This window comes from Halichoerus grypus, chromosome 1 (assembly GCF_964656455.1).
Source record: "Halichoerus grypus chromosome 1, mHalGry1.hap1.1, whole genome shotgun sequence".
In the NCBI taxonomy this organism is placed as follows: domain Eukaryota; kingdom Metazoa; phylum Chordata; class Mammalia; order Carnivora; family Phocidae; genus Halichoerus; species Halichoerus grypus.
Window position 1 is genome coordinate 44,981,332 of NC_135712.1, and position 14,967 is coordinate 44,996,298.

Genomic DNA, 14,967 nt, shown 5'->3' on the forward strand with positions numbered 1-14,967 from the left:
CTGAGATACCAGGACTGAACCAGCACAGTTTGCAAGTCAGGGAGTCTCCATCAGTCCTATTCCAGCAACATCACCTTGTGGACCCAGAACCACTGTCCCTCCTGTTTCTGTGGTAATCAGGTTATTTATGGGTTGGGCCACTTTTCTTTTAAATACTTAAATCATAAAAGATTTCCGCACAATATAGCATAAAGATTAGAAACTGCAACTCTAAGCTAGGCTATCTGTACATAAATTTTGGTTCAGCTACTTCTATCTGTGTAACCATGGCAAGTTAATTAACTTTTTGTGCCTCAGGTTCCCCATCTATAAAGTAGATCCTAAAATACATATGAAGTATTTAGAACTGCAGACAGCACACGTAAGCACTCCAGAAGTGTTTGTTAGAATAATGACTATCCTTCTTCTGATACAGTCAATCATATACTGGGTCCATTATGATTTTTTGTATGAGCCTGTACTGTAAATCAGCTGCCACTCATTTCATAAAGAAGAAAGAAAAACTTTTTTAAAAAGGAAAAAAAATGTAATTCTAGAAAGAAAACTTCCTTAGGAACTTTCTGTGGAATTCTCAGTTTTTAAGTAGAAATGACTCACAACCACCTATCCCACAATAATTTTTTTAATTAAATAAATAAATATCTAACTGATTTCCTTGCACAGGAATAAGCAATCCAAAGAAAATAAAATTTAGCTGTATATTGAAAATTATATTTTGGCTGAGAATAGGTATTTAGTTATACTGTAAGTTCTATAAGTAATGAGCACAGAATATCTTGTTTGAGGAAGGATTTTACTTTTTCAAATTATGGAACAGATACAGGTTTGAGAATATTTGAACTTTTATAAAAACACATTTTTACCTTGCATAATGACTGGAAAGAGGGCTCTTCCATTCTTTCCCAAATTAATCCAAGTTGCCCAGCAGACAAACAAGTGAGAACAAGAAAACGGAGTTATCTAATTGCCTTTAGCACATTCTTCTTTTTTATGTCATGTTCTGTACTGCAGCATTCAAAATGCCTTTGGAGGCCTTCTAAATCACTTCTCACTGTTTGTATTTATCTGTCGAAGAAGCTGCACCATTTAAAAATGAGCTAGCTTTTTGTCATTTTTCTCCCTCTCATCCTGCTTAAGTGTCCACAGGGATGATAGATTTCAAATTGAGTTAAACAAAAACATGTAAAGATACCCAGTTAATACCCATGGAGATTTTTTTAAAGATTTTACTTATTTACTTGAGAGAGAGTGAGAGAGTGCACGCTGAGTTGGGGGTGGAGGAAGAAGCAGAGGGAGAGGGACAAGCAGACTCTGAGCTGAGCACAGAGCAAGCCTGACAAAGGGCTCAATGCCATGACCCTGAGATCATGACCCGAGATGAAATCAAGAGGCAGATGCTCCACCGCCCCACCCCCCATGGAGATTTTTTTTTTTTTAAATTATGTACCTTTACAATGGCTGTTTGCTTGATTTCAGCAATATTTTTAAGCATTGTAAAAGTATATCATTTATGATCATACCCTTGAGGTAAGATAAATTTAATGAATTTTCATTAAAATACACAAACTTCTGCACATGAGACTATGTCTCTGTCATCATTTTTCACAATGCTCTTACTGCTTAAGATGAAGGGAGAAAGGAAGGTGAAAAGTGAGTACATAAGAGATTGATGGGGTAATTGTACCTTTACATTGATCAGTGATCTGTGCCTCTAAGGCACAAGGACTTACATACCAGAGGAGAAATGGAGGCATTCCTACTTGGTCCATGAATGTGAAGATAGTTGAAGGAGTCTTATATGCACCCTTACCTTAAGACTTCCAGTAGCTTATACTGTGGAAATTGGGGCATCGGGACAGGTGAAAAATAGCAAAGCTCAGTTTGGAAAACAAAAACAATTAGAAAAATACCTTTTGTTAACATTCAGAAGAGAAGCAGTGTAGAAAACCTCACTTGAAGCTAGATGTATGCACCTCCATTACCCCCACCCCCACCACCACCAAAATAAGGAATGTAACACATGAATTAGTCAACCTAATAAGTATGTGGAATTTGGAAATTCTTCTCATGTTTTAAAAGGAGATAGAAATGATCTCTATTACACTTTTTGTAATTCATCCAGAATTATTTAATCAAGAATTTTGTTTAACAGAACATGCCCAAACATACATATAGCCAATCTAAGTCATTAATACCTATTACTAGAGATGAGAGAGAATTAAAAGTATAGTCAAATTTCATGTTCTAGGAAGAAAGCTAAATGTCTTAAGCAGTAAGTAGCATGATTTTTCCATATATATGCTAACTTATCTAAATTACTCTTAATTGTTAACTAAACAGAGGAATGTTAACTTTTATTGGCATTTCTCTTCTCCCTAAAAACAGTTGAGGCGATCTAAAACACATACACAAAACTTTTACTAAATTTGAACTAGAAGTAGAAAATTTGATCCATAGAAACAAGAGGGAACAGAATCTCATTTTGAGGATTATTACTAGAGGTGCACCACACGTACATCATCTCTGCCTCTGAGATTTCTGGAAGCAGCCAGGGAATAGAGAAGTCCTCATGCTTTTATGATACGAAGCACAAATGTAGGAAAGACAGATGAGGAATCTGAGGATAATGACCTCAGGCAGAGTTTTTTCAACAAATGCAGCAGTGTGTTTTTTTAACGTGGTCTTTTGTGACCACAACCTTTGATAGAAGCAGACCCAAGGTAAAGTGTCACTGATGGAAGGAGATTTCCATGCTGGCAATGAAATGAGGGAGGAAGATTACTTAATATAATTCCATGCATACAGACTTCAAAAGAGCTAATATACCTGGGAAGTGAATGAAAAAGAATCACTCTTAAAGTTAATTTTCTAAAAATTTGTTCTTTGGTCAGAAACTAAAAATCAGAAGACCCTAAGGCCCTTTGATTGCAGGTATCAAATATACCATGAGCTAGGTTAAGCAAAAAGAGATTTAAGAAGGTCCCAGACAGGGCCACCATGGAATCATGGGGAGTAAACATGGCTAGGCTTCAAAAAGGACTGAAACAAGAAACTAGAAAGCTCTTGAAATGAAAGGCGACTAGTCTTTTTTGGTCCACACTAAAACAGAAACAGCCACTCGTTTCTGTTTCTCTCTCCTAGGACTAGTTTTACTTGTGTATATGTTCATTTAGGAAAATATATCTATCTGCTTCATGGCTTGCAGATTCACATCTCCCATTCATTCCAGCCAAAACCACCAAACTGACCATGAATCCTAATTCCAAATTCCTGGAAGAGCAATCGTGTTTGGGCCCAATATGAATCAGGTCTCCATCCCTAGTCCAATTCATGTGAGTAGGGACCAGGGACAGAGAGAACAATTTTGCAAGACCCTGCTGTGGAGGCAAAGGCAGTTTTCAGAGACAGGGCTGAACAGATACCTCAGAGGAAACTTAGAATTTTGAGGTTAGTCTTTAAAGAGAGCTTAGAATGTGATTTCTCTATTTTCATGCTGATAGATCGTACAAATACTTTTAAAAAAAAGTGAAGAAATACAGAAATCTTTCCACTGCTAAAGGCAAGACACCCAACCAATACTTTTGCCCATCCTTCCATTTGCAGTGAAATGGGCTGGAAGCAAAGCAAAGATTGTCTTTACGAAGCACAGTTGAATCTGCTCCAACAATTAGGCATACTCTAGATTGAAAGTCCAGAGTTCCACACCACTGGATACTGTGAAAAAAGATGATTCTGGCCTGGAAAATTTTCAAAGCAGGTGTTCTAAGTCATCAAAAAGAAACCCGAGGAGTAATGTTCCCATGGAAAACATGATATTGAACTGCATAGTTTTGCAGCATGCTTTCTAGGATAAGCTGTGGAAAAAGTATGCTTGTACAAAATGGAATAGGTTGTCCCGTTTTGTAGAGTTTTGATCAATCTCTTTTTGTGTGCCAAAGAAAATTATTTTAGTTTTGATAAAATTGATGACGTGCAATCCCTTCTGGCAGCAGTAGGATGGCAGAATTATTTGTATCCAGAAATCAGTTCTAGTTGTTGGAAACTAAACCCATATCATCAGTGTATAGGAAGAGGCATATCTTTCTAACAAGATGACACATGCCCAGTTTGTCTATAATCAGTATCATATTAGGAAGATATTAGTGTAAAAGATGAATAAATAAAACACAATACTGTTTTATATAACATGAAATTGTGAATGGGTATGTCAGGAAATTTTTCCTCTTTAGTTTATTTCTTCAGGGGTATTTACTCCACATTTTCAGAATCACAATACTAAGCCCCACTTTTGAGTTAACTTGATCCCTTGGGCAATGAAGCCAAAATTTAGTGAAAGATCAACAGGCAAAGCAAACAATCTTAGTTTCTTGAAAACAATAGCAGTAAGTTGTAGGGTAATATTGTGCCTAAAACCCTTTTGCTTCTAATACAAAACATTTAACTTGGAGACTTCACACATAGTTCAAGGGGAAGCATAACATAAATAATAGAGGGAACATTAAGAAAATTGATGGAGCCGTAGTTTTGTGGGACAACAAGGTTGGCTCTCTTTGAATCTCTCCAGACTTGACTGCAGTGATCAGTTAGAAGTTGAGGTAAATAGTTGGCTGTTACTCAGAGCAGCTTTCAAAGTTTCAAACAATGATCCAAAAACTTCCTTTAGAACTTACTCTTTTAGGGGATAATCAAATGAGTTTTGGCATAGGGAATAGCAGGTCCTGTTGGATGCCAGTGATCTAAACTATTTGGAGCACTGTGCTTGGGTCCATTAAGCTAAGAGAAATTGCTCTCCACCGCCAACATTGTTGGTTTTGGTGCTTCTGTAAAGGCCTCCACTGAAGCCATGTAAGACACAACCATAGCCTCAAATCTGCTTTATCATTAACTGTGAAGTAATGGTAAGTAAAGATCTAATTCTTTGTTTAGCTCCAGATTTGGTGGCAATGAGTTTATAATTAGTTGGGTTTAAATTGGGAAGATTCTTCCACAATCTGATTTTAACATGCTGTCTAGCTAAAGTTGCCAGAAGTGTCTGTTCATTTGTTTTTATTTTTGGTCTGTTTGTTTTTACATCCACGTAGTTTTTATTAAATCAATACATGAGGTCCATTAAATATAGGATAGACAGGACTAATTTCCCCCCTAACCAATCAGTCAATTAAAGAAAAAGAAAATGGGGTTTTTCCAAGCAGAAGATTTGGTATTCTTTGTATAAAAAAAGGTTGTTTTATAAAGGTCACCCCCACATATCCCATTTTGCTTTACCCTTCCAATGTCATCCATCCAGTTATTGAGATAAATGGACTCAGAAGCCTGTGTTCAACATAGGAAAAAAATTTTAAATAGTAAATGGGAATTAAAAACATCTAACTCAAGTAACATAATAAACAATAAGAAGTTATTAGTAGCTAATTAGGAAATATAAAGACCCACTTAACTTCCTCCCCTCATTATAGGATATGTATATGGACAAAAATAGCCAGATTTTCTCCTCTTTGTTTCATTTTATTAAGTAGGACTCTCATTTTCAAGTGACAAAAACCCCACTGGTTTGATGAAAAGTGGGACTTTATTACCTTATGTAATAAAAAAGTCAAAGTGTAGTGTGAGATTCAGGCAAAATCCAAGCTCTCCAAACATGGCCTCAATACATTCTCAATCTCAGTTCTGCTTTTTTTTTTTTTCCTCAGTTGGATTTATCTTCTGGCAGTTTCTTCCCATATATTTGCAAGAGTTTATATCTCCAGTAAAAATTGCAATTTTGAGTAAACTCCCATCTCCATCTACTCCACTCCTGAGAAAGACATAAGCATGCTGACTGATATTGCTAAATTTTCAAGATCCATTCTCTCCACCTTCCTATTCTTGTTCCTATTTTGCCTCAAAGTGTATGTAAAAAAACTCTAAGAAGATGTGCTGTTTCATGTCTCCATATCTATGTAATGTCATCTCTTCACATTAGAATGTCCCAATAGCTACTCATCACTTTGGTTACTTGCAAATTTCTTCTGATCCTTTCAGAGTTGGCTTAAGAATCACCTCCTTTTTAAGCCTTCCTTCCCTTCTTTCTATCGAGATTATCACGCTCCTACTCTTCCCTCAGGACCCTCACACATGCCTCCGTTTTAGCAACAGTTTCACTGTATTACACTTAAGGGTTGAGTATCGCCCTCGCTGAAGAGAAACTGCTATGAGGATAGGAAACCCCAGGCTTAATCAAGCTTTCTTTGTCTCCCCAGTCCCTCTATCACAGTGTTTAGCACATTCTAAATGATTAATATTTTTATTGTTTTTGAAGAATGAGAATTCACTCAAGAAATTTTCTGGAACTTTTTCTAAATAATCAATGTGTGCTTCTGTTTATTTATTTATTTATTTTCTAAGTGTTTTTTTTTTTTAATTTAAATTCAATTAGCCAACATATAATACATCATTAGTTTCAGATGTAGAGTTCAATAATTCATCAGTTGCATATAACACACAGTACTCATCATATCACGTGCCCTCCTTAATGCCCATCACTCAATCACCCCATGCCCCTACCTACCTTCCCTCCAACAACCCTCAGTTTAATGTGTGCTTTTAATCAGGATTATTTTCTTTACATATTTTTCTATGAAAAACATATTCTAGATAAACCTTTGAGTTTATAAGCCTTATGAAATTCGTGATCTCTGGGCGCCTGGGTGGCTCAGTTGGTTAAGCGACTGCCTTCGGCTCAGGTCATGGTCCCGGAGTCCTGGGATCGAGTCCCACATTGGGCTCCTGGCTCAGCGGGGAGCCTGCTTCTCCCTCTGACCCTCTCCCCTCTCATGCTGTTTCTCTCTCTCTCTCTCAAATAAATAAATAAAATCTTTAAAAAAAAAAGAAATTCATGATCTCTAATGACTATACATTTAATTACAAAGCTATTTACCTCAAGCCACACTGTTATATAGAGAAGCTATAACCTCAAGTGCATATATCTGCTTACCAAAGGCAAATACTCACTATTAATATCATGGTACATGTTAAATAGTCTTTTGAAATTGAACATCATTGGTTCCAGGGAATTTGTGAGATTTGTAAGGAAATTCTATTCTACACTGGACTTAAAAAAAAAAAAAAAAAGATGAAATATGCATGTATAAAGGCATAAGTATTTCAATTGCAAAATATGTTATCAAAGACCTATCTCAACTGCAAGTAACAATATGAAATATAGACAATTACAAATTAAATCCTTGACATTTAAAATGTTAACAGTACTTCCAGGTGTTTAAATGCCTCAATCACTTTTCTTTGTTCTTTGTCACATGATGCCTGCCTGTCAAGGCATCCTGACCGTTTATTAATGCACACAAGAATCTTTAAAACAAAACAAAATATGTTTCATCATGCTGCACTACCTGCCTCTGCTTCTGCCTCTCCATCAAGATGTACCAAACTCACATTTTCCAATTACCCCTGTGTCATTTGGCATTTTTATCTGACAAGTAAATTAAGGTCATCAAGAAGAGTGAATCTTGAAATCTTCTCTGTCCCAATGTAGCCACAGTGTGATGTACTGAATTGCATTGTTTCTGGAGAACTGGCAGACCAGAGGAGGAAAGCACAGCAGTGAAATCACTTTCTGAAAAAGTATAATCCCAGCTAAGGGTCCCTACTTCAATAGATATGATCTAGGAGCCTTTTTTTCCATCCAGCTGAGAATTTAGTAGCTGGTTTCCTTAAGTGGAACAGAGAAGATCTTGCTTCTGCCTCTCTCTCTCTCTCTCTCTCTCTCTCATCTTAGAAGTATTTTTCCTTTTGGCAAATGGCATCAAATATTGAATGAAAGTAAAAGAAAGATGCTAATATAATACCATTGCCAATACTCTTACTCTAAATATTTACTTCATTCAAAGCCTAAGCAAGGGTATTTGAATAAAAAAATCTTAACTCACACTATTTTCTATTAATTTATTTCTGAACATATTAAATACCAAAATACAAATGTATAAGGAGTCGTTTGTATAACTAGAACATTTTTAGGCAGGAGTATTACCAAATACATCATATATGAAAACTCTTCTTTAGCCAGGGACATTTATTTAATCCTTATATCTAGAATGTGTTCTTTATCACTTCTTCATGAATGTTTATTAATTCCTCGGTTGTGTAAGGCACTCTACTAATCCCATGTGATATGGAAAGTTGAAAGATATTATTTCTGCCCTCAAGAAGCTTATAGTATAGTTAAAATGAGCCAAAAACCCTGAAATCCTCAGAAATTGAATCTTTTTGGACAGTTGAAGTTTTCAGACAAAAGTTTGGCCTTAAAAGTAATATTATTATTATTTATAAATATTTTGCAGAGACATATTTTTCTAATCATGCATCCACAGACTCTTGCCCTTTTAAATAAAATATACTGGACATAAGTCAGCCTTTTGTAATTGACCTTGTATGATCATGTTAATGTTTTGAGTTATAATATAGTGAGTCCTTCTATGCTCCCTGATCTTTTTACAGGGATGTTTTATCTTAAATTCCTGACTCCTGAGTAGTGTATATTTTGGAATCTTACACCAGATTTTCAGTTTTCCCAGTTCTTCTGGTGGTCAGCCTAGCAGCGTGCACTTCCATTCCATTCCTTCTCTTTAGATAGCTCACCCGTGGCTGCCGTTTACTTCATTTACTGTTACTCTACTGTTTTGTAAACTTGGAAATCAATAAACACATCTGAACTAAGAGTGTGAGGCATCAAAGCTGTTGTATGGAGTAAACTATGCATTCTTTACTATGTGAATATCTATCAAATGTCTCTTCAGAGGCTCTTTTTGTCCATCTTGTTATTGTTCCACTGCATTCCACATAGATGAAGTTGGCATCTTGCTGAATTCAAAGACACGTGATGAGTATCTGAATAGCTACAGGAACAGGAGAGAGTGGGGATCAATCTAAGAAATACTTAAAATGTAGGAATGACAGAATTGATGATCAACCTGAAGGCAAAGGAGAGAATTGTGGGAGGGCTGAGTCCAAGGTTTTAGGCCTGTACATCTCTAAGAATGGCGTCCCCACTGCGGTGGGATGATTTTACCCTCTAGGCACTGGGGAAGCCTCGGAATATTTTTAAATATTATTTTGAAGAATAACCATGTGGCCACATAATGTGAGATGGACTGGGAAGAAATACTGCAGAAAGCCAATTGAATAGAAAAACATAAACGTAGCCTAATCATGTGAGGCTGAAGCCTGAAATGAGGCTGTGCTAGTGGTAATAAACACAAGATAATGTAAGACACAATAAAGATTTGATTCTGGACATGAAGTTATAGGGAAAGGTAGAATCAAAGATGACTGCACATTTCAAGTCCAGGTAGCCAAGAGAACAACAGCATCATCTACAGAATCACAAGATTATGTTTATCTGGGAGAAATATATCCTCAGCTTTCATTCATATGTCATACTCATATGTCTATATAACCATATAGTGTTGAGGTTTTACAGATTAGTCTCCATTATATATTGCTAAATCTTTATATATGTACCTCATTTCATAAGGTTAAACTAATCCTGATTACAGTATATGACCTAAGAGGGGAATTTTTTTTTTCCTGAAAATAAAAAAAAAAAAATGCTAAGGATTTCCTGCATGGTCTGTCAATAAACCTTAAGATTAATTTACTGGATACTGTCAATCCATTATATTGTTGAGATTTCTGCTGTGCTTTAAAAAAACATTTTGGTGAAATGATGAGATAATATTATTTGAAATTTTGACATTTCATCAATAATTGGGAGTCATAAATAAAACATGTAAATATGAAACAATATATACCACCATTTATTTCCCTGGGCAGCATTTTGAGAAAACTTTACTCAAAAAAAAAATCATGTAACTGCTGTCTTCAATAACTTTAAAAAGATGTTCATAACAGAAAAGAGTTAACTTTAAAAGCTATTCCACAGAAAATGACACAGCATACAAATAACAGATTTTACTTTGAAATGTAAATATAAACTAGAATAATCTTGATTACAGAGAGACAAAATCATGTCTCAGTAGAAGAAAATTCTTTGGTTAAAAATAGCCAAATTGCTTTTCTCTCATACTTTCCTAAAGACATGAAATTTATTTTTTTTTTAAATCTATTTTTTAGAAGTATTTGGATTCCAAGTAAAGAACCTCACTTTTTTTTTCTCTTTAAATAGAAACAACCAAAGTAAATCTCACTTATAATGGCATCCTGATTTATGCCAAGCATTGGCTAGGTACTAAGCTCTTGTTCAGGAACAATTTTGCATCTCTTTTTAGATAATTGCTTCCTCTTAAGGAAGTGTGCCTCTTTCCAAACCATACAATGAAATAATGATTTTAATATACTTGTATTTTTCCAAGACTACAACCTCATTCCATTAAGCGAAGGGACATTTCCAATCAACTAGTCACAAATAAATTTCATTTCTTACCTAGATGTCATTGCTTCTTTTTGAGAATTTAAAAAGAAGGTTTTCTCTCTAGGGTGTTACTTAAGTAAATGATATACATCTTCTCCTATAAAACTAATTAGAAATAACCTTTTTAGGATTGAAAAATGACTCAATGGTGCTAACAGACAAGTTTTCACACATGACAGGGGAATTTGTAGCTATACTGTATTTTTCTGGAATCTATTTGGTAGATGATTTTGTGGTTTCTTTGTCTAAGTGTCTACTTAAATTAATCAGGTCCTTGAGGCCTCTAACCAAGAAACAAGTCCTCCTCTTTCTCCTCCTTTTTTGCCTCCTCATCTTCCTCCTCCTTCTCTTAACATATGTAGTTGATCCTTGAACAACACAGGTTTGAACTGTGCAGGTGCACTTACACAGAGATTTTATTTTATTTTAATGTTTTTAATTTTTTTTCCCCCACAAAAAGTTTTATTGTTTTCACTTGGTCCAAGACTTGGGACAAGGCTCCAGAGTGGTCAAAATGCTGCATAGTTGCTGCAGGGGGAGGATCAGGCAGGAGCCCTGACATCAGGGCCCCTGGGCTCCAGAGGCTCCCAGCTGCTCATGAGCCTTTTAAAAGAGATACTTGCCCAGCCCCGACTGTGAAGGTTAGTCAGGTGGTTGCCATCTTCTTGATGAGTTTCACCTCCTCATCCAGGAAGTGGTTCTACAGGAAGTCACAGAGACAGGGGAGTCTGCGAGGCAGAACCCAGGGCACGCAGATCCCAAACAGCCTGGCTCAGTTTCCTCCCGGACCATGGCGGCTTCTATGGCATCCAGGGTCTTAACCCGCTCATCTTGGGATGGTTTCTGCACATCCTGGAAGAGAGTGCGACCATCCCTGCTGGTTTTGCATCTTCAAGAGCCCCTCAGCGCCCTCCCGCTTCTCCTAAAACACCTCAGAGAAGGGGCCCACGCCCTCCAGGGCCACATTATCAAGGTGGAAAATAGAAGCCCAAAGAGAGGTAGGTGCAGGAGGAGGCCTGCAGACACATGTTGACCAGGCGGTTGGCAGCAGCCTCCCCCTCAGTGGAATAATTCTGAGTTGCTCAGCAAGAAGGAAATAAGCTCAAAAACTGGTGTTAGCTGGTCCCAGAGGCAGATGATGGCTGAGATAATGATTCCAAAGGTTGTGACTGGGAAAGAGTTTGGAGGGTGGCCCGAGGCTGGAAGAAGGGATGTCCTGGGTCTGTTCTGTCCAAACATTGTTGATAATGAATATAACATACACAATATGTGCTGACTCATTGCTAGTGGCTGCTTATTCTTTTTCCAGAGCAACCCCTATGTATCCCTTTTGTAACAGTCCTTACACTTGTAATTATTTGTTCATTGTCTTTCTCATGAACTGTAAATCCAGGAGGGCAGTCTTTTTTGTTCATCACTGAATCTCCAGTGTTTATCTCAGTGCCTACCATGTAATAGGTGCTCAATAAACATTTGTTGAATGAACTGATGCATTCTTAACCTTAGATTCACATTTCTAAGCTTAATCAACTTAATTTGTAAATGTAGAAGTCTGTACTTCCTAGCAGCTCCTGCCTTCTGGGAAGTATTATCTCCAAGCATACAGAATAATTGGATTCTTCTGGTTAAAATTATGTTGGGTAGACTTACTTCACATATATATAGCTACCTTCAGGGTAAATCTTTACATATCTCAAGTGGAAGGTGAGGATATGGATTACCCTAGGTTAATCTAACTTTTTTTTTTTTTAATGGAATCACCCAATGCAAACCATCATTCAGTCCATTCCCTCAAATATTTATTGAGCTACTACTATGTATCAGGCCTTATAGGCTGAATACTATATTAGTTTCCTAGAGCTGCTCTCATAATGACACACACAACAGAAATCTATTCTCTCACAGTTATGGAGGTCAGAAGCTTACCCCCTCCTAAGGCTCTAGGAGAGAATCCTTCCTTGCCTCTTCTAGGTCCCAGTGGCTCCAGGCATTCCTTGCCTTGTGACTGCTTAACTCCACAGTCTCTGCCTCTGTCTTCACATGAACTTCTCTTCTTTGTCTTCTCTTTTGTTTCCTTGTCATTGGATTTGGGTCCACCCAGCTAACACAGGATGACTGATATCCTTAACATACTTGCACCTACAAATTCTCTCTCTTTCTCTCTCTCTCTTTCTCTTTTTCTGTAGGGGCAGGGAGAGGGCCAGTGGAGATGTCATCATTCAACTTACTACAGCTACAATAGTGAATAATAAAATCCCTGCCCTCATGGAATTTGTAGTCTAATTGCAAAAAAAAAAGATTACAAAAGAAGTGATTTCAATAAAACATGATAGAAATGTATTGGTAGAGGTAGTACAGGGGTCTGTGGGAACATGAGTCTGGGGACCTAATCAAATCTAAACAGTCAGAGAAAAGCTTCCCAAATGATGTGATGTTCATGTAGGAGGAGTGACTAGGAATTGACCATGAAAGAGAGTTTGGCACTCTCTTTCAAGCAACTGGACGAAATTCAGCATAGTTAGAGAATGATAAGGTATTAATCTGGAGATACATAATTAGAGCCATTTGTAGAGAGCCTTGTGAACAAAGTTAAGGATTATAGCCTTCATCCTGAGATAGTCAGAGCTTGTAATTGGCCAACACTAATATGATAAGAAGGCAGAAATTATCCCCATTAAAGACCAAGAACAGCAGCACAGATCATGAGTGTCCCTCTTATTTTCATACGGCAAATCTTGTTCTTCGCAAAATTTGTAGCCTTTATGGATACCGCAGTATTATGGAAAAGCTTGCCAAACTTTCTCTGCATGTTGCACATGAAATATAATTTCATAAAAATACCTAAATTAGGGAAGCATTAAGTGTATTTTTTTTCCATTTGTATGTATGTCTCCATTCAAAAGACCCAATTACATAATCTTCTCCATCTGAACTTTGAATATATGGTCCCAATAAATTATTTGCTATCTGTTTATTGTGAAAATATAGGCTCCAGTTTTAAAACTCTTGAACTATAGGGGCGCCTGGGTGGCTCAGTCGTTAAGCGTCTGCCTTCGGCTCAGGTTATGATCCCGGAGTCCTGGGATCGAGCCCCGCATCGGGCTCCCTGCTCCGCGGGAAGCCTGCTTCTCCCTCTCCCACTCCCCCTGCTTATGTTCCTTCTCTCGCTTTGTTTCTCTCTGTCAAATAAATAAATAAAATCTTAAAAAACAAAAAAACAAAAAAACCTTTTGAACTATATTATATATTTTACAAATACAGCAGTTTTGCTAAGTCAATGTTTTCTTTTTAAATGCCATCTTCTTTATCTTCAAAAAGTTAATGTTGTTTTCTGTAACATCTATTCCTTATAATTTGTTATTCAATGACTTTCAGTGTGAAAATGTGACATTTTAGAGCACACACTAATTTTTGCAATATCAATGCTATTGCAGATTAGGAAATTCATTGAGGACCTAGTAAAAAGTCTTCAGCACATTATTTATTGGATAAGATGCAACTCTTTAACTTGTATCTGCACAGGTTATGAGCTAAAAGAAATAGATGACTGAATATATCTTAATTAAATCATAGTAAGTAAAATCTAATTCCAAGGTTTAATAAACTTATTGACAACTGAACATAAATGATTTTTTATTTTATTTACAGTTAGATTTCTCAAAAAACCTCTTAAATGCTGTGATTGGTTTCTTACTCAACAATAGCTTTTAATGTTCAGATATTTTCTAGTAGATAGGTCATTTTTATTGAAGAAGTTTATTACTCTGCATATAAATTTGCACATAATATACTGCATACTTCATTCCCAGAAAAAGACCTACTTCTGTCAATGTCTTAAAGCACCCAAGTTTAATAAATTATTATGTTAGAGAATTAAATGTTTTTCAGTTATATTCTTTCTTTGGTTCAGTTTTCTGTATATAAATAATTTGATAAATAAATTTTTATAGTAATCAAAATAAAAATCAAGCTTTATTCTAGTTAAAGGATTTTTAGGGACTGATTGACTCAATATTTTAGAATACTGATAATTAACTGAATTATTACTTCAAGGTATAGCCTAAGGAGAAATGAAACATAAATCTGAAGATTGAATTCTGGTGACTGTGGTATGTGAAGTTGGGCAAGTTCTGTACCCTCTCTGGGCTTCAGTTTTCTTGCCTCTGTTCCTAAGCAATTGTTCATATCCCATTCAATAAAAAATATATCTGATTAAAACTTCAGTAATACACAAAATAAGAAGTGCTAATGAATTAATTGAACTAATATATTTTAAAAGATTCCTGGGAAGTAGTGAAACATGTATCCAATACAGTTTTAGATAGTTTTGTCAGTGAGAGAAATAATATGTTGTTACCATATGTTATCTAGTCTTATCTTCGAAAAAGGAAGATTTCAAATGTAATTTTTTAAATTACCACTAGACATCTAAGAACTTACTATGTACACCCTTGTGCTGTAGAGTGCGAATTCTTAACTTTAGTATTTGAATTAAGCTCCATGAAATATAAAAAAGCTCATTCTTCAGCGAATTATGCAGT

General features: G+C 36.2%; 1 protein-coding gene across 8 annotated transcripts in view; it reads left to right on the forward strand.

The window, feature by feature from the left end:
- The window catches only part of EPHA6 (EPH receptor A6), an 815,440-nt gene that overhangs the window by 567,157 nt on the left and 233,316 nt on the right, over positions 1-14,967 (forward strand). The window lies entirely within an intron of this gene.